Below are 21169 nucleotides of genomic sequence, written 5' to 3' on the forward strand. Positions count from 1 at the left end.
TTCTGCATTAAAACAACGAGACCTGCAAAGGTCAAAGTCATTTTCATAGTGATCATCGATTGAAGCCCACCAGCTGCGTTTGGATGTGTTTTGTGTCTGACGATTGTAGGGATTTTGATTTTGATACTGTGGCGGAGGCTTATTGTACATATTTGGACTTGGATAGCCACCGGGATAGGGAGCTAAACCACCACCACTTCCACCCAAAATGCCAGCACTACCACCGGGAGGTCCACCAGTACCAACCGGGTGCATTGTAGAAGGGTTGTTGACCAAATACGAACGATGGATTGTAAGGATTTACCGGCTGCAGACCCTGAGGAACGCCTGGATTGAGAACGCTACCTGGATGATTGGGTTGTGGGAATTGTTGAAAAGATGGAGCTAGAGTGGGTGAATTATAAGGGAAGATAGGCAGATTTGGTAAGACGGGTATTGACTGCGGTGCGCCAAACACGTAATGGGGATCAATGATGGAGGGATTATTGTATTGCCCGTTGCCACCATTCTGACCATTACCATTTGAGGCGCCGTTGCCACCATTGTGACCATTATTATTATTGTGATTGCTATAACCACCGTTATTATTACTATTGCTACCACTATTCTTATTCATATAACCGTTACCGGTCTGATAGCCATTATTGCCCATCGCTGATGAGCCCGGCTTAGCACCGTTGCCATTGTGATTGATGTAAGCGTGAGTGTTTAAGGTGGGATTTGAGGATGACGATGATGAACCAGATGAGAAAATATTTAGCTCTGGTCCAGGTTTTAAAACTGGATCCTGTATACATACACATTAATTGTAATGGGTAATGTTTACAAGGACACATTAAAACACACAAACACAAATACATGTTAGTGTGGCCATTGTTTTTGGGGAGTAGACAGTAAGAAAATAGATCAAAAAACAAATAAAGAGAGAGAGGAGAGAGAAAGACAAAATATGTTTAAATACCGTTAGTATGTGTAACCAAATTATGTCTGTGTAGTTTTAAGAATATGTAATTTATAATATATTTTTTATATATTTTATTTACATGTGTTGTTGTTGTTTATTCTTTAAATTGACCAACTACTTTAAAAAAACATGCTTTATTGACAGGGTAGAGGAAAGAGCCTTAAATCTAGAAGCCAGGTTTTAAATAAATAAACAAACTACTTGATGATTAATGAGTTTCAAAAGCTAGAAAATTATTAAAGCAAAACTTAAAAAAACAATTATTTTATTAAATAATAAATTGTAAATAAAAAAATTCAAAATGTGTTGCCTTGTTTTATTAAAGTGTTAAGATTAATTTGCCATTTATTTAGTTTTATTTAAAATACATTTTAAAGCTTGATTTGTGTTTGTAGTGTTAGATTTTTATATAAATTTTTAATATGATTTAAAAACCCAGTATATGTTGGTTTTTGGTTAATTTTGTTAAAGCTGTGATAATAAATGTTGTTGCGTTTTTTAAATAGAGTTCTTGCACCAAATGAATGTGTTTTTCTATTAATTATTGCCACTTGATTTGGGATTTTTTTAATGTGATGTAGTTATAGAGTGTTGACTTTTTGTTTTCTGTTGTATTTTTTTCGTTTTTGAGAATTAAAGCCTAATTATTATAATAGTAGATATTAATATTAAGAATATAATTGTAGAGAAAATAAAAATTTAATAAAATACTTAAATTGTAGAAAATATCAAAAAAACTTAATAAAAAAGTTTAAATTAAAAAAGTTTAAATGAAAAAACAACACTTAAGAAAAGTAATTTCTACCATAGAGATATATTGAAATTACTGTGGAACAATGTTTCACATACCTAAGTCCCCACTTATGCGATTTCCCTCATAATCGAAATTTACCGATTGTATACTCGAATCAAATCGAGAGCGTTATACATATAAGTTCTTTCTTTCATTTTTCTGACTGATTACTAACTAACTAACTAACTAACTAACTACTAACTAACTAACTAACTAACTAACTACTAACTAACTAACTAACTAACTAATAACTAACTAACTAACTAACTAACTAACTAACTAACTACTAACTAACTAACTAACTAACTAACTAACTAACTAACTAACTAACTAACTAACTAACTAACTAACTAACTAACTAACTAACTAACTAACTAACTAACTAACTAACTAACTAACTAACTAACTAACTAACTACTAACTAACTAACTAACTAACTAACTAACTAACTAACTAACTAACTAACTACTAACTAACTAACTAACTAACTAACTAACTAACTAACTAACTAACTAACTAACTAACTAACTAACTAACTAACTAACTAACTAACTAACTAACTAACTAACTAACTAACTAACTAACTAACTAACTAACTAACTAACTAACTAACTACTAACTAACTAACTAACTAACTAACTAACTAACTAACTAACTAACTAACTAACTAACTAACTAACTAACTACTACTAACTAACTACTAACTAACTAACTAACTAACTAACTAACTAACTAACTAACTAACTACTAACTAACTAACTAACTAACTAACTAACTAACTACTACAACTAACTAACTAACTAACTAACTACTAACTAACTAACTAACTAACTAACTAACTAACAACTAACTAACTAACTAACTACTAACTAACTAACTAACTAACTAACTAACTAACTAACTACTAACTAACTAACTAACTAACTAATACTAACTAACTAACTAACTAACTAACTAACTAACTAACTAACTAACTAACTAACTAAACTACTAACTAACTAACTAACTACTAACTAACTAACTAACTAACTAACTAACTAACTAACTAACTAACTAACTAACTAACTAACTAACTAACTAACTAACTAACTAACTACTAACTAACTAACTAACTAACTAACTAACTACTAACTAACTAACTACTAACTAACTAACTAACTAACTAACTAACTAACTAACTAACAACTAACTAACTAACTAACTACTAACTAACTAACTAACTAACTAACTAACTAACTAACTAACTAACTAACTAACTAACTACTAACTAACTAACTAACTAACTAACTAACTAACTAACTAACTAACTACTAACTAACTAACTAACTAACTAACTAACTAACTAACTAACTAACTAACTAACTAACTAACTAACTAACTAACTAACTAACTAACTAACTAACTAACTAACTAACTAACTACTAACTAACTAACTAACTAACTAACTAACTAACTAACTAACTACTAACTAACTAACTAACTAACTAACTAACTAACTAACTAACTAACTAACTAACTAACTAACTAACTACTAACTACTAACTAACTAACTAACTAACTAACTAACTAACTAACTAACTAACTACTAACTACTAACTAACTAACTACTAACTAACTAACTAACTACTAACTACTAACTAACTAACTAACTAACTAACTAACTAACTAACTAACTAACTAACTAACTAACTAACTAACTAACTAACTAACTAACTAACTACTAACTACTACTAACTAACTAACTAACTAACTAACTAACTAACTAACTAACTAACTAACTAACTAACTAACTAACTAACTACTACTAACTAACTAACTAACTAACTAACTAACTAACTGACTAACTAACTAACTAACTAACTAACTAACTAACTAACTAACTACTAACTAACTAAATAACTACTAACTAACTAACTAATCTAACTAACCTACCTAACTAACTAACTAACTATCTAACTAACTGGCTCCAGAAGATCCCAGTCTTTCGTGGGATCATAATCAGTTCGATCTTTAAATAATGGGTATCCCGATATCAGTCCCCCGAAGATTCACTTATTTGGAATGTGGTATCGGGCGGTAGATTGTTTATCAATTGTGAGGTATTTAAGGGGACTTCCATATAACATGTATTGCAGTAGGTTTTTATAAAAGGTTAAAAAATTATCCATTCATTTTTATAGCCCCCTCCTTTTAACGAATTTGAGCCAACCCAAATGTACGATATTTCAGAGTCAGTTCACTTTTTTTGTCAGTTATAGAAAATAGTATGACCACAATGAATATTAAAAATATCAAGGAAATTACAGTGAGTACATGTAAATACATAAGTATTTTTAATTTAAAATTGTGGTTTTATAACAAAGACATCGAATACACGTTTACTTTTGTCGTTTGCTTCCATAAATAATTATGTTACCCCCATACACTCTATACCGCCTAGTGTTATTTTCAAACAATAATTCAAACTTAAATAAAACTCTTAAAAATACACTCAGAATAAAAATAATTAAAGTTAAATAATAATAAAAACTAAATAAATACTTAAAAAAAATAAAATGTTAAATATAAAAGAAGAAAATAAAAAAATAAATAATAATCACCTGAGGGATTAACCGACGATGACGAAGAAGAGGTACTGACGCCAGACTTCCTTCTGCAAGTAGGATAACTGCCACAATCTTTGCCATCACGTTGACTATAACTGCACGAATCAGTGCTAATGACACACTCCTCATTGGGCAAACAGCCAATGTCATTGCAGCCACGCCCATACTCTAATGCAGTGTTTACATTGCAATTTTAGATTTGGACACAAAGACAGTTTTATTTTTTCGTTTTCATTGTTACATTGTTGTAATGATGTTGCATTTAAAGTTGTTGTGATTGTTGTAGTAGTTGTAATAAGTATTATGGTGTATAAGGATTTTATTTATTATATTTTTATTATAAAAAATATATATTTTTTATTTATTTGTTTTTTTTTTTTTTTATGGCAACACAATTGTGGTAAGGATTTATTTTTAAAAGTTGTTTTGTTGGTTTTAGTGTTGAAAAATTAAAAAAGGTTTTGTTGGTGGTGGGGTAAAATAAAAAGACGAAAACAATATTAAATTAAAAATTATACAAAACTAAATAACTATTTTACATTAATGATGATTGAGATCTGATGATGAATTTTTGGAGGAAAAATTAACGTACAACATTGAGGTAGAAATCAGTTAGTGTAGTTAATATTAGCTTTAGTTTTTTTAGGAATTTACTTTAGGAGAAAAAAGAGTGCTGTGATATCTTGAGGATTTAGGAAAATAAAATAATTATTATATAATTAAAAAAGTGAGATTTTTGGGCTACGAGTCTCGACTACGGATGACTTATAGACTTCAATATGTAATAGTCTATAGGTTGCATTATAGAATAGCCCATAGTCTGGACTATAGAATAGTCTATAGCGTGGACTATAGAATAAACTTTAGTCTGGAATATAGAATAAACTATAGTCTGGACTATAGAATAGTCTATAGTCTGGACTATAGGTATAGTCTGGACTATAGAATAGCCTATATTCTGTACTATAAAATAGCCAATATTCTGGACTGCAGAATAGTCTATATTCTGGACTATAGAATAGTCTATAGTCTGAACTATAGAATATCCTATAGTCTGGACTATAGAATAGCCTATAGTCTGGACTATAGAATAGACTATAGAAGAGTCCATAGTCTGGACTATAGACTATCCCATTGTCTGGACTATAGAATATCCCATTGTCAGGACTATAGACTGGTCCATAGTGTGGACTATAGTCCAACTCATAGTCCGTCCTATAAACTTGTTTTTAGTATGGAATATAGACTAATCCATAGTCTATAGTCCGTACTCCAGAAAACTAATCTATAGTCTGAATTATAGAATAGTCTATAGTCTGGACCGTAGAATTGTCTATACTATGGAAGGGTCTATAGTCTGGACTATAGAATAGTCTAAATAAACTCCAAACTGTGGACTATTCTATACTCCAGACTATAGACTATTCTATACTTTGGACTATAGAATAGTCTATAGTCTGGACTATAGAATGGTCCATAGTCTGCCCTATAGTCTGGACTTTAGAACGGCCTATAGTCTAGAATATACTGGCTTGACTGTAGAATAGTCTATAGTATGGACTATAGAATGATCCATAGTCCGGACTATAGAATGGTGAATAGCCTGGACTATAGAATGGTCTATAGTCTGGATTATAGAATGTTCTATAGACTGGATTATAAAATGTTCTGTAGAATAGTCTAAGGTCTGGATTATAGAATGTTATATAGTCTGGACTATAGAATGGTCTATAGTCTGGACTATAGAAGAGTCTATAGTCTGGACTATAGAAGAATCTATAGTCTGGACTATAGAAGAGTCTATAGTCTGGACTATAGAAGAGTCTATAGTCTGGACTATAGAAGAGTCTATAGTCTGGACTATAGAAGAGTCTATAGTCTGGACTATAGAATGGTCTATAGTCTGGACTATAGAATGGTCTATAGTCTGGTCTATAGTCTGGACTATAGAAGAGTCTATAGTCTGGACTATAGAAGAGTCTATAGTCTGGATATAGAAGAGTCTATAGTCTGGACTATAGAAGAGTCTATAGTCTGGACTATAGAAGAGTCTATAGTCTGTACTATAGAAGAGTCTATAGTCTGGACTATAGAAGAGTCTATAGTCTGGACTATAGAAGAGTCTATAGTCTGGACTATAGAAGAGTCTATAGTCTGGACTATAGAAGAGTCTATAGTCTGGACTATAGAAGAGTCTATAGTCTGGACTATAGAAGAGTCTATAGTCTGGACTATAGAAGAGTCTATAGTCTGGACTATAGAAGAGTCTATAGTCTGGACTATAGAAGAGTCTATAGTCTGGACTATAGAAGAGTCTATAGTCTGGACTATAGAAGAGTCTATAGTCTGGACTATAGAAGAGTCTATAGTCTGGACTATAGAAGAGTCTATAGTCTGGACTATAGAAGAGTCTATAGTCTGGACTATAGAAGAGTCTATAGTCTGGATTATAGAAGAGTCTATAGTCTGGACTATAGAAGAGTCTATAGTCTGTACTATAGAAGAGTCTATAGTCTGGACTATAGAAGAGTCTATAGTCTGGACTATAGAAGAGTTTATAGTATGGACTGTAGAAGGGTCTAGAATAGTCTCTAGTCTGGACTATATAATAGTCTACACTCTGGACTAATGGGTTACATTTTTATCAGTTTGATGTATAACTAATTATTTTAAAACTAGCCCAATAAATCTCACTTTGAAAATTATTAAAGCCAGTTCTCTAAAATCATAGCATAAACTTTGTTTTAGCTAAAACCTTAAGAACATAAAATATCTATTTAAAAAGTATAAAAAACATAAAACTACAAATAACTCTAAACTGACCCTTGTTAACCTAAACAAATATATTTTGGGTTTAAACCCAAACATACTTGTTAACAAAAAATCACGAAATGAAAAAAATCAATAGGAAATTTTTTAGGGTGTATAATAATAAACAAGAACTTCAACACTTGAGATTGTTTTTTTATAACTATTTTCTTTAGGAAATGTAAAAGAGAAACACAACCATAAAAAACAGTAAAAAAGGGAAAAATTCTTAAATATTTTTTCTGTTATTTTTTTAGGTTTTCTTATAGTTTTGTTATGGAGGAAGAAAAAATAATGATTTTTTTGTTGGAGAATTTCTTGTAGTTGTTTAGTTTGTGGGCATGTTTGCCCTTTAGCTACATACTTGAATAAGAGTTGACGCTGCTGACAGCACATAACAGTAAAATGCCGCAGGCTAACAAGCCTACGCCTCCCATTTTCTTCAACATCATGTTACTGACGTTTTCTTGAAGTTGTTCGTTGTTCCTTCTGCTGCTTCCTGGCTAGAATAAATATTTTTCTTGGCAAATTTTGTTGTTGTTGTGTTGCCTATTCCTCCTTGTTGGCTTAAGTTGTTTTATTTTTTTTGGATATTTGTTGTTGTTGTTAACGGCTGCTTCCTTGAGTTATTACTGCGGTTTACCCCAAAACAATTGGAGAAGGAGAAAAAAGTTTAAAAGTTATTTCTGGAAATATAAGAAAAAAATAGTAAAGAAAAAATTAGTTTTAAATTAAGAAAACATGCTAGAAAAAAATTAAATATCTATGTAAGATTTTTTTATATAAAGAGATTATAGGAAATAGTCTTATGCCAGCCGGGGACTTGCCAAAAAAGTAGGATATTTTTATATTAGTTGTGTCAGCCTTTTGAATGCTTACAACTGCAGTAGTTGCGATTTCCTTTGGTTATCTGTGTGCTAGTGTGTTTTTAATTTAAAATAATAATTTACGACTTTAATATTGCGGTATAATTAATTTTTCCAGACAGCTAAATTTTTGTTAGGGTAAAAAAAAACTATTTATAACCAAAACTCCCACTTTACAAAATGTTGGCGATAAAGCAAAGAGCGACAACAAACAAATCGTTTACTTTATGTAAATAAGTTTGAGGATTTATTTTTTCCAGTTTATTTAAGAGCGATGGCCAAAGCAGTAAAAAAAGAGGAAATGAGAAATAAAGGATGCAAAATATCCTTTTAACGAATTTGGCCAAGATAGGAGAGGTAAAAATTATACTCAATCTAATTTTGTTTTAGACATTTTAAAGAATCTGATAAGTTTTATTTTTAAGTTTGAAGTCTTGAACTATTTTTCTGTAGAAAAGAGAAATTTTCTAAAGTTTTCTATAGAAGACTTAAATTTTTCGAGAATTATTTTTATTAATTTTCTCTGGAAAAGATAAAAATTCACCAGGAGAAGAATTGAGAAAGTTTCTATAAAAAGTTAATTTCAAAAATTTTACTGTAATAAGATAATTTTGAAAAATACACTAGACTATTGACTAGACTGTAGACTAGACTATAGACTAGAATATAGACTAGACGATAGACTAGACTATAGACTAGACTATAGACTAGACTATAGACTAGACTATAGACTAGACTATAGACTAGACTATAGACTAGACTATAGACTAGACTATAGACTAGACTATAGACTAGACTATAGACTAGACTATAGACTAGACTATAGACTAGACTATAGACTAGACTCTAGACTAGACTCTAGACTAGACTATAGACAACTATAGACTATAGACTAGACTATAGACTAGACTATAGACTAGACTATAGACTAGACTATCGACTAGACTATAGATTAGACTATAGAGTGGACTATAGACTAGACTATAGACTAGACTATCGACTAGACTATAGACTAGACTATAGACTGGACTATAGACTAGACTATAGTCTAGACTATAGACTAGACTATAGACTAGACTGTAGACTAGACTATAGACTAGACTATAGACTAGACTATAGACTAGACTATAGACTAGACTATAGACTAGACTATAGACTAGACTATAGACTACTATAGACTAGACTATAGACTAGACTATAGACTAGACTATAGACTAGACTATAGACTAGACTATAGACTAGACTATAGACTAGACTATAGACTAGACTAGACGACTATAGACTAGACTATAGACTAGACTATAGACTAGACTATAGACTAGACTATAGACTAGACTATAGACTAGACTATAGACTAGACTATAGACTAGACTATAGACTAGACTATAGACTAGACTATAGACTAGACTATAGACTAGACTATAGACTAGACTATAGACTAGACTATAGACTAGACTATAGACTAGACTATAGACTAGACTATAGACTAGACTATAGACTAGACTATAGACTAGACTATAGATTACTGACTAGACTATAGACTAGACTATAGACTAGACTATAGACTAGACTATAGATAGACTTAGACTAGACTTAGACTCACTATATACTAGACTAGAGACTAGACTATAGACTAGAACTATAGACTAGGGACTATAGACTAGACTATAGCTAGACTAAGACTAGACTATAGACTAGACTATAGACTAGCTATAGACTAGACTATAGACTAGACTATAGACTAGAACTATAGACTAGACTAATAGACTAGACTTATAGACTAGACGATAGACTAGACTATAGACTAGACTATAGACTAGACTATAGACTAGAACTATAGACTAGACTATAGACTAGACTAAGAACTAGACTATAGACTAGACTATAACTAGACTAGACTAGACTATGACTAGACTATAGACTAGACTATAGAACTAGACGATAGACTAGACTATAGACTAGACTAGACTAGACTATAGACCTAGACTCATACTAGACTATAGACTAGACTATAGACTAGACTATAGACTAGACTATAGACTAGACTATAGACTAGACTATAGACTAGACTATAGACTAGACTATAGACTAGATTATAGACTAGACTATAGACTAGACTATAGACTAGACTATAGACTAGACTATAGACTAGACTATAGACTAGACTATAGACTAGACTATAGACTAGACTATAGACTAGACTATAGACTAGACTATAGACTAGACTATAGACTAGACTAAAGACTAGACTATAGACTAGACTATAGACTAGACTAAAGACTAGACTATAGACTAGACTATAGACTAGACTATAGACTAGACTATAGACTAGACTATAGACTAGACTATAGACTAGACTATAGACTAGACTATAGACTAGACTATAGACTAGACTATAGACTAGACTATAGACTAGACTATAGACTAGACTATAGACTAGACTATAGACTAGACTATAGACTAGACTATAGACTGGACTATAGACTAGACTATAGACTAGACTATAGACTAGACTATAGACTAGACTATAGACTAGACTATAGACTAGACTATAGACTAGACTAGACTATAGACTAGACTATAGACTAGACTATAGACTAGACTATAGACTAGACTATAGACTAGACTATAGACTAGACTATAGACTAGACTATAGACTAGACTATAGACTAGACTATAGACTAGACTATAGACTAGACTATAGACTAGACTATAGACTAGACTATAGACTAGACTATAGACTAGACATAGACTAGACTATAGACTAGACTATAGACTAGACTATAGACTAGACTATAGACTAGACTATAGACTAGACTATAGACTAGACTATAGACTAGACTATAGACTAGACTATAGACTAGACTATAGACTAGACTATAGACTAGACTATAGACTAGACTATAGACTAGACTATAGACTAGACTATAGACTAGACTATAGACTAGACAATAGACTAGACTATAGACTAGACTATAGACTAGACTATAGACTAGACTATAGACTAGACTATAGACTAGACTATAGACTAGACTATAGACTAGACTATAGACTAGACTATAGACTAGACTATAGACTAGACTATAGACTAGACTATAGACTAGACTATAGACTAGACTATAGACTAGACTGTAGACTTTAGACTAGAGTATAGACTAGAGTATAGACTAGAGTATAGACTAGACTATAGACTAGACTATAGACTAGACTATAGACTAGACTATAGACTAGACTATAGACTAGACTATAGACTAGAGTATAGACTAGAGTATAGACTAGAGTATAGACTAGACTATAGACAGACTATAGACTAGACTATAGACTAGACTATAGACTAGACTATAGACTAGACTATAGACTAGACTATAGACTAGACTATAGACTAGACTATAGACTAGACTATAGACTAGACTATAGACTAGACTATATACTAGACTATATACTAGACTATAGACTAGACTATATACTAGACTATATACTAGACTATAGACTAGACTATAGACTAGACTAGACTAGACTAGACTAGACTATATACTAGACTATAGACTAGACTACATATGTTACTAAAAGAAGAGATATTTTAAAAAAATTTCTAAAAGAAAAGAAATTAAAAAAAAATTTTCTAAAAAAATAATATTTAAAAAATTTCTTAAAGAAGAGAATTTTTAAAAAAATTTCTTAAAGAAGAGATATTAAAAAAATCTAAAAGAAGAGAAATTTAAAAAAAAATCTAAAAGAGTAGAAATTTTGAAATTTTCTTTAAGAACAAAAATTATGGAAAGTTTTCTATAAAAAGAAAAATTATGGAAACTTTTCTGTAAGAAGAAAAATTTGGTAATTTTTCTCTAAAAATAATAATTCTAGAAAATTTTCTATAAAAAGAGAATTTTTTAAAATTTTCAAAAAGAAGACAAATTATGAAAACTTTTCTATAAGAAGAGTAATTTTCGAAAAGTTTCTATAAGAAGAGTAATTTTCTATAAGAAGAGAAATTTTTGAAAATTTTCTATAAGAAGAGATATTTTCCAAAATTTGCTATAAAAAATTAGTGCTACAAATCTTTGCTGATGTTATTCATTTGTTCTAACAACATAAAACATGCTAAAAAAACAATTTTAATTCCAATTTAAACTTTATTTAAACACCAATTAGCTCCAAATGTTAGCAAAAATCTCTTTAGCCATTTAATTTATAGCACTTATCAAATTAAAAACGAACAAAACATTTAGATAAATGGCATCCTCAAAATCCCTGACCAGGCAAACATCAAGTGTTAAATAAATAAACTTAAAAAGATACACCCTCAAACACACATACACAGACATGTATAAATAAACAAATAAAGTTTTATTTTCTAAACACCTCCCAAAAAATAAATATTTTAAATGTTTTCAAACAAAATAAGCAGAAAAAAATTTGGAAAAGGTTCACACAGCAACAGCAAACATTAAATTCTACAAACAAGCAAAACAATTTTTATCAAAGAAAAACATCTAAATGTAGTGAACCCAGTGATTTAGATGAAAAACTTTAATGCCTTTTCCCCTTTGCCCCTTAAAACGAACAAAACCACAATAACAAATGAACAAAGCAGAGGGATAGATTTTTTTTTTTCAACAAATACTTATTTTACTGTATTACCAAACTGTAAAGAGTTGCTGGGGATTTTTGTGTTTGTTTTTGGTAGAAAAACTAACATATTTTGGTATAATAAATGAGAGAAAAGCTGTTTAAAAGCAAAAGAAAAACAAACAGAAAAGGCAATGGCATCCGGGAAATGTCAATAGAGGCGTATAAGGATGGCATCATTAAATTTTTAACACTACAATGAAGTTTTTTTTTTAATAAATTATAAAAGAATTTTAAATACATTTTTTTAAATTTAGAGTTTATTTTTAGCAAATTATTCCTGAAATAATTAATATTCATAATCGTGACATCTTTTAGCTGAAATTGTGCCAAATGGAAGAACATGTTGCCTTTAAATTACAATATAAAATTATGCTTACAATATCCTGTCGAAAATATATTTCGTTTAATTTGCAATTTTTTTGAATCTTTCCCATTGAATTGGGTTTAGTTCCGCCCTTCTCGAAAGTAAACAAGAGTTCCCATCATGATAAGTATAATTGACGTGAGCTTTAAAACGTTTGATTACCTCTTACGTTCATCAAACATTTGATAATGGTCCTGCAGGTTTCATACAGTATATGAAACTAAGTATTAGGGATGTTTCTGGAGAAGAACAATTTTTCTAAAATATTCCAAATATTTAGAGAAATTTTAAGTAATAGAAATTTTTGAAAATGTTTCTGAGAGAAGAATTTTTTCGAAAATTTTCTATAACAAACACTTTTGTAAGATTTCCTGTCGCAAAGACATTTGTCTAAAATCTTCTACAATAAGAAAAGAAATGTTTCCAAATTTTCAATAAGAAATAAATTTTTCGAAAATCTTCTATAAGAAGAGATATTTTTTTGAAAATTTTATGTATGAGAAAACATTTTTTATAGAGAAGAAACGATTTTTATAAGAGGAAATTTTTTATAAAAGATAAACTTTTCGAAAAGTATCTATAAAACGATAAATTTTTCGTAAAGTTTCTATAAAGACAGAAACTTTTCGAACGGTTTTTATGAAAAGAGAAATTTGCAGCAAAATTCTATAAAAACAGAAAGTTTTCGAAAATTTTCTATAAAAAGAGAAATTTGTTAAAAAATCTATAAAAAGAAAAAGTTTTTGAAAAATTTCTATAAAAAGATCAATTTTTTGAAAATGTTCTTCAAGAAGAGAATTTTCTTTTTTGGAAATTTTCTTTAAGAAGATACATTTCTTTTTAAATGTTTCTATATAAAGAGAAAATTTCCGAAAATGTTCTTTAAGAAGAGAATTTTTTGGAAATTTTTCTATAAGAAGAGAACATTTTAATAATTTTCTATAAGAAGACATATTTTTGATAATTTCCTTTAAAGAAAATAATGTTTTTTATAAATTTAATAAAATTTTCATTAAAAAAGTGGCATTTTTGGAAAATTTCCTATAAGAACAAATATTCTTTAAGCTGAGAAATGTTTCGAAAATTTTTGAAAATATTCAATACGAAGAAAAATTTTCTGTAAGAACATAAAGAAATTAGAAAATTTTCTTTAAAAAGATATATTTTTCGTAAGTATTCTATAGGAAAAAAACTTTTTCTAAAATTTTGTATAAATAGAATATAAATTTTGAAAATGTTCTATTAGAAAAGAAAATTTTTGAAAATTTTTTATAAAAAGAGAAAACATTTTCCATAAGAAGAAAATTCTTTCGAATATTTTTATAATGAGATAATTTTTTCGAAATTGTTTTATAAAGATAAATTACAAAAGCAAAGTGTTTATGAAAGCAAAGAAACCAACACACATCCAAACATACGTTTCTTTCCACTAAGCAATGTTGTTGTTGCTTTTTTATCAAAGCCTGCAAAAACTTGTCTTTTTGGATTGAATTTTCAGAGGTTGTATCGGATATTTGCTCATATCTCCGTTATTTATGGATGGATTTTGCTGATTTTTATCGGAAGCATGTCTGACAGAATTATTGGATCCCGAAGATATCAGGGGTCTTCAGAAAGTTTCAACTGACAGACGTACAGATAGATAGACAGACAGACAGACGGACACACAAATAGATAGACAGATAGACAGACAGACAGACAGACAGACAGACAGACAGACAGACAGACAGACAGACAGACAGACAGACAGACAGACAGACGACAGACAGACAGACAGACATGACTTAATCGACTCCGCTATTTACTTGGTAATGGCTTTCAATTGTAATTACTTACCTAAAAGCATGTTACTTTTCAAGGGCTACTACATATCGTCTGGATAACATAGAAGTAGTTTAATAATGTCTTACTTATAATGTGTTATATAAATACTTTCTAATTCATTAATCATCTTTCCAGTAAAGATTTAGAAGCTAAATACGTTTTTTCATGCGATTAACAATGACTACTTTTTGTAATTACTTGTAATCGTTTGTGTTAAGTACTTGCCTCCAATGACATCACCGTGTTAAAAAAATGACTTAAAATGCTATTGTGTAAGTAAATTTAAGAACCACTTACATGGTAATCAAAGTTTTTACTGGCTTCCTTTCAAACGAAATAATTCTGAAACATTTTCTTTTAAAAATGACATGTTCTACAAGAAGAGAAATTTGCGTTTAATTTACTACCCTAATGCATATACAGAGTTTTGTTTCTCTCATAGGAGTATGTGTATATTTTGTTAAAAAGTTTCCCTACCACATGTTGTTTTCAATACTCGAATGATTAGGGTTATTTAATGGGAGGTCATTAAAAGAATAAAAGCAAACATGATGTGGGTTTTGAAAGCACACACACACACACACGCTAATTCGTACCTCCCATAAAACTTTAAAAGCAACAACCAAATAACACCAACAAAATTGAATTAAAATGTGTTAGAAATTTGCTGATAGATAGAGGTTGCTGCAAAGAATTGAAAATAATGCTGGTATTGTAAAAAAAGATGTGAACAAGTAAGATAACATATAAATGGTTTTAACGACTTTAGAAATACACTTTAAGGGACAAAATTTAGACCCAAAAATTTTTTTATATTTTCGATAAATTTTCTTTATATAGAGAACTTTTGATAATATTTTAAAGAAAATTTTAAAAATACTGGAAGTTACAAATGGTGTAGGGTATTAGAAAAAGGTAATAAACTATAATAGCGAAGGATGTTTAACTAATTAGTAATAATTTGAAGGGGAAAATAGCAAAAAACCTTGAATTTTAGCTTTTTTCTTGCAATTTTTTACAAATAACTTTTATATTACTTGTAACAAATTAATATTTAATTAATTTATGTGTGTGTATTTAAAACATCAAATAAATTTTAATTGCTGAACATTTATATTAATTACTACTAATTAAAATAAGGATTTAATTAATTTTATTTTTGATTAAACTGAGTGGAAAGATAATACTTTGAATGGTTTGATTCTATGACTAAAATTTATATTTAAATAAAATTATTAAAAATTAATAAAACAAAGTCCAATATTCAATCCATTGTGCTTTCATATTTGTTACCTTTGTTTTTACTATCAAATTATTTTATCGCAATAAACTTTAATATATTTCCTTCCTTATACCTGAGTCTTAAGAAAGCAATTATTTTTCGAAAAATTAGCAAAACAACTTGCGACTTTGTAGTTGAACTTAATATTTTGCTTTTAATATGACTTTTGTATTTCACCCTTTAACTTTCTAATTCATCTTTTGTAATTTGTTTGAACATGACTTCCTTTCTTTTAACTTAAGTTTAAAAGTGTTTTTGTTATTTTAAACTTTTTCCGAAACTAAAGTTAATACTCCTTGACAGCATAATTATTTAACTCTAAACTACAGCAACTAAAACACCTGCTAAGTGTGTAACAATCTCGAAATAATTTTTAAAACAAACTGAAATAATAAGTAAAGAACTAAACTAACTGTAAAGGAAAAATAAATAAATTTGTTAGGAAAACTTTAGCACTAATCTAGATGTAAAAAAAGTTTTTTATAGAAAAGAGATGCACTAGCATATTTTTACAAAAGTTGAAAATTTTTGTAACTGAAAACAAATTTGGTACTAAAAATAATATTGTTTTATAGAAAACGCTTCAGAAAATTTAAAATTTTATATTTTTTTAAAAATAGTTAATATTCAGTCCAATTCTGTATGACTTTGTATATAATGTACATTAAAAACTTATTGAAGTGTAACAAATACATACCGGAAATAATTAAAACAAAATCAATTTCCTTCTATACTCATTCAAAATCCCTTTAACCAAACTTTGCTAATAATTTATTGCATAAAATGTTTAGAAAAAGTACAAAAACCTAAAAATCATCCTAATAAATTCTGACATGTCCGCAACAAATGTTGAACTGACATACATAGGCAACATGTGCATACATACATATATTTTGAATTTGACATACCGGATGTAAGTTTTCTTAATACTAAAGTTATAACCAAAAAGGATGGTTGAATGAATGAATGAATGGATGTTTAGATGAATGACTGTGTATGATGTTACCACAATGAATAAATGGCTGAATGGTTGATTGTTCGGTTGACTGACGATATTACCTCAATCGTTGGCAGTTTGGCAGTTTAACTGTTCACGTGGGAATTTAACATGATTTTATGTTATTTTTTTATTTTACTTCTACTTACACAAGACTCTGAGCTGAAAAGTCTGCAACTGAAATATTACACTGACAAATCAAACAAAAATCGTTGACATTGTTTCATGTGTAGTTTTTATGTTTGGATGTAAGTATAAATATTGAATAGACCTGCTCTAGAAAAAGCTATATATTTTAAACATTGGAGGCTACAGTTTAAGTTACAAAAAATCAATTGAGTCTTTCATGGAGCAATTTAGTTTTTAAAGGGCACATCTACTGTTTAGTGTAAGCAATTCTCTTGACATGAGACCGTTATGGAAAAAAAAGGAATCAATTAAACGAACAAAAAATTACCAAACATGAATATGACATGTGACTAGACGGTTGAATAGTTAAGAACTGAAAATTGCTGACTTGCCAACGTCAACTTCACCATTTATCAGAAAAACTTTTAAATTTTAAATCGTATATATAGCGCCTACAGATAGAATGTAGGCTATAGCATAAAGCTCAGACCTTAAAATGTACTATAATTAAGACTTTAGCCTGGCCTATAGTCAAGTCTATATATTAGATTATTTTTTAGTATAAAGAAGACTACAGTCTATACTTCAGACTATACTTGACAAAAGACTAGACAAAAGTTCACACACACAAGATCAGACCATAGACTATAGTCTATACTATAGAACGATCTATAGTATATACTATATACCAGACTGTAGACAAGACTATAGTCCACACTATAGACCAGTCTATAATCCAGACTATAGACAAGACTGTAGCCCACAATATGCACTAGACTATAGTCTAGATTATAGACTACGCTATAGACCATACTATAGACTAGAGTATAGTCCAGACAATAGACAGGACTAGACTATAGTCCAGACTATAGACTAGACCATTGTCCAGACTATAGAACAGACTATAGTCCAGACTATAGCCCAGACTATAGTCCAGATTATAGACAAGACTAGACAATAGTCCAGACTATAGACTAGACTATTGTCCAGACTATAGAACAAACTTTAGTCCAGACTATAGACAAGACTAGACAATAGTCCAGACTATAGTCCAGACTATAGAACAGACTATAGTCCAGACTATATTGCAGACTATAGAACAGACTATAGTCCAGACTATAGATTAGACTATAGTCCAGAATATAGACTAAACTATAGTGCAGACTATAGATTAGACTATAGTCCAGATTATAGACTAGACTATAGTGCAGACTATAGATTAGACTATAGTCCAGACTATAGATTAGACTATAGTCCAGACTATAGATTAGACTATAGTCCAGACTTTAGACTAGAATATGTTCCTGACGTTAGACTAGGCTATAGACTTTCTATGTTCCAGGCTGGACTACACACTTCATGATGAACCAAACTATAGACTACACCAATGTTCTGTCTTACTATTGTATCAAGTTTATTACATGAATTAGGAAATATTGCTAAAGCTATGAAGTTTAAAATATTCTCCTTGAAAATGGTGTAACTGACAGCTTAAAACATTCAAAAATATCACATGACAAAAAATATCACAAAAACCTGCTTAAACTGACATTTTATAAAGAGGGTGGAAACTTATACGAAAAGAACAATCAAAAAACTGTGTATACAAAAATAGAACTAAAAAGTGCAACGGAAATGTTACTGCCAAACTTACATGAATTTTGGTGATAAACACAAAAGTGTTAAAGAATCTTAAAAAATAAAACCCAAAAAGTGCTTACTTAGTATTCCTGTATGCAACAGCAAACAGCGTACATTTATTGTTTCAAGAACACTTAGCTCTCATACATAATACAAACAGCACAACAACAATGATGCAATATAACCCACACAATACAAAAATGAACATTTTTGTTCGTTTTGTTCGAAAAGTTGATTTGGTGAAAATTCACTTTGTCACAATTGTCGTTGTAGGGAAGATGAAAAAAAAAAAAAAAACAAAAGAAAAATTGCTAACAACTTGCAAAAAGTCAGACATCACATGAAAGTATTTTTTTTTTATTATTTGTTAGTTTCCTGCTGCTGTATTCTGTTGTTTTACAAATGAGAAATGTTACTGCACGTTGCACAATTCTCACGTAGATATGTACATATATACATATATCAAAACAAAAAGTGCAGGTGGTATTTGTGGCAGCAATGAGATTTTTTACTTGAAATTATATAAAAGATGTTGATCACATTCATTCTCATCAACAGAATAAAAAATAATATTATATAAATAAAATTGTTTATTTTTGTTAGAGCTCAGTAAATCGGATTTATTTCGGTGATATTTTTGCAAAAGAACTTAAATAATAATAAAATGGACTATGAGTTTATACAATATGATAATTATTTTGTTTATTTCCAAGGATATAATTCGTAGAATAATCAGGATTTTTCGATGTCCATACGTGTAATTAGCAAACAAGAACTAAGCTTACTATATGTTGAATCCTTTTAGTACTAACTAGAATACATACAAGACATGTATCCTTACTAGTGTAGTAGTGAAAGCATCAGCTAAATTGTGTGAATACATGTATGTTTAACCTCTAGTATCGATTTTGAGGACTTTAAAGGTGTAATACTCAGCTGGTCATAGTAGTGGTGTGTAAACTATTGAGCAAATTTGTGTGTGTGTACAATAGCTTAGCGTATAACGCGAAATCCGATTGGAAGTTTTAAAAAATTGTAAACTAATGCAGAACACTAACACCAAATCAACCAAAATGGTTAAAAAATAAACCATAGTTGTTTATAATTATAGTTCTAGATGTAGGGCCGCCCGATAGTTTAACATTTTGTTCAACAATACAATTCTACATCACTTTATGGTGCATAAGTGTGTGTAGGCTATGTTTGCCTATTAATGTATTCTGCTTAAGTTTGTTTATCCATCTATGTCTATGTTTGGCTTTTTGAATTGACTCTGCCAACAACTACTTAGGCATACATCTGTATCTATGTTTTAATGTTAAGAGTGCAATAGTAGTTGTATTACATACACTTGTTCTTCATTTTTGAGTGTGTGTGTGTGTCTGAATTTTAGGCTAAGTACTAAAGGATATTTTAGTTTTATATTATGTAAAATTCATACGTACATGACACTTGTGAGTAGCAATGATCATTAGGGATTTTGTTCATTTTGTGTCATTTGCTATTCCAATAAACATGTGTCAATTAATATGCAAAACACTCTTAGCATGTAGTTCTATAAGAACTCAATTGTATTCTTCATAGTGCTAAATAAGTACATTTGCTATACTTACTAAACTTCTTAGAATTTGAAAAGGATTTACATTTCTTGAAATTAGAACAATTGCATAAGTATGCATAGTAATTAGATTAGATAATGAAATAAAATAAAGTGTTTTTTTTTAATGAAATTTAATTTAGTGTTCATCCCTGGAGTCACTGGAATAATAAGGAATTATTACAATACACAACTGTACAACGGAGCTGCGTTTGTTATGCCGTTGGTAACAAGCAAAACTATTGGATCTATAATCCCTATATAAGGCTTATTTCAAAAATCATTTTCCAGCAATATAATGCTTATTAGAATCACAGGATAAAAGTACATCGGAGCGTATACCTACGAAATATCTGAGAAAATCACAAACATCACTCATACGACCTGTAGTAATAATAACTAAGGCCATAATGATTATGAAATTAAATTTTTATATAGAAAACTCTTATATTTTAAAGTTTTCCCACGTCATACTATGCATTAAAATTTATGCTAAAAATACAGTTTTACATATGCTGCAACATATATTATATTCAGTTTTTTATGTCCAACATTTGATTTAATAAATTAAAATAAAAAAATTGAATATTTATTTTCGCATATGTCACAGATGTGGCTGGTCCGCAGTACATTTTTTTTGGCAATATTTATTCATTACTATTTTGT

At 29.5% G+C, this 21169-nt stretch overlaps 1 pseudogene; it reads right to left on the minus strand.

Moving 5' to 3' along the window:
* Positions 1-6: 6 nt before the first annotated feature.
* LOC119611018 overlaps positions 7-21169 on the minus strand; it is a 103134-nt pseudogene continuing 81971 nt past the window's right edge.

The sequence above is a fragment of the Lucilia sericata genome, unplaced genomic scaffold (genome assembly GCF_015586225.1).
Source record: "Lucilia sericata isolate MDLA Ls3-8-SP2 unplaced genomic scaffold, ASM1558622v1 Contig001340F_arrow, whole genome shotgun sequence".
NCBI classification, from domain to species: Eukaryota; Metazoa; Arthropoda; class Insecta; order Diptera; family Calliphoridae; genus Lucilia; species Lucilia sericata.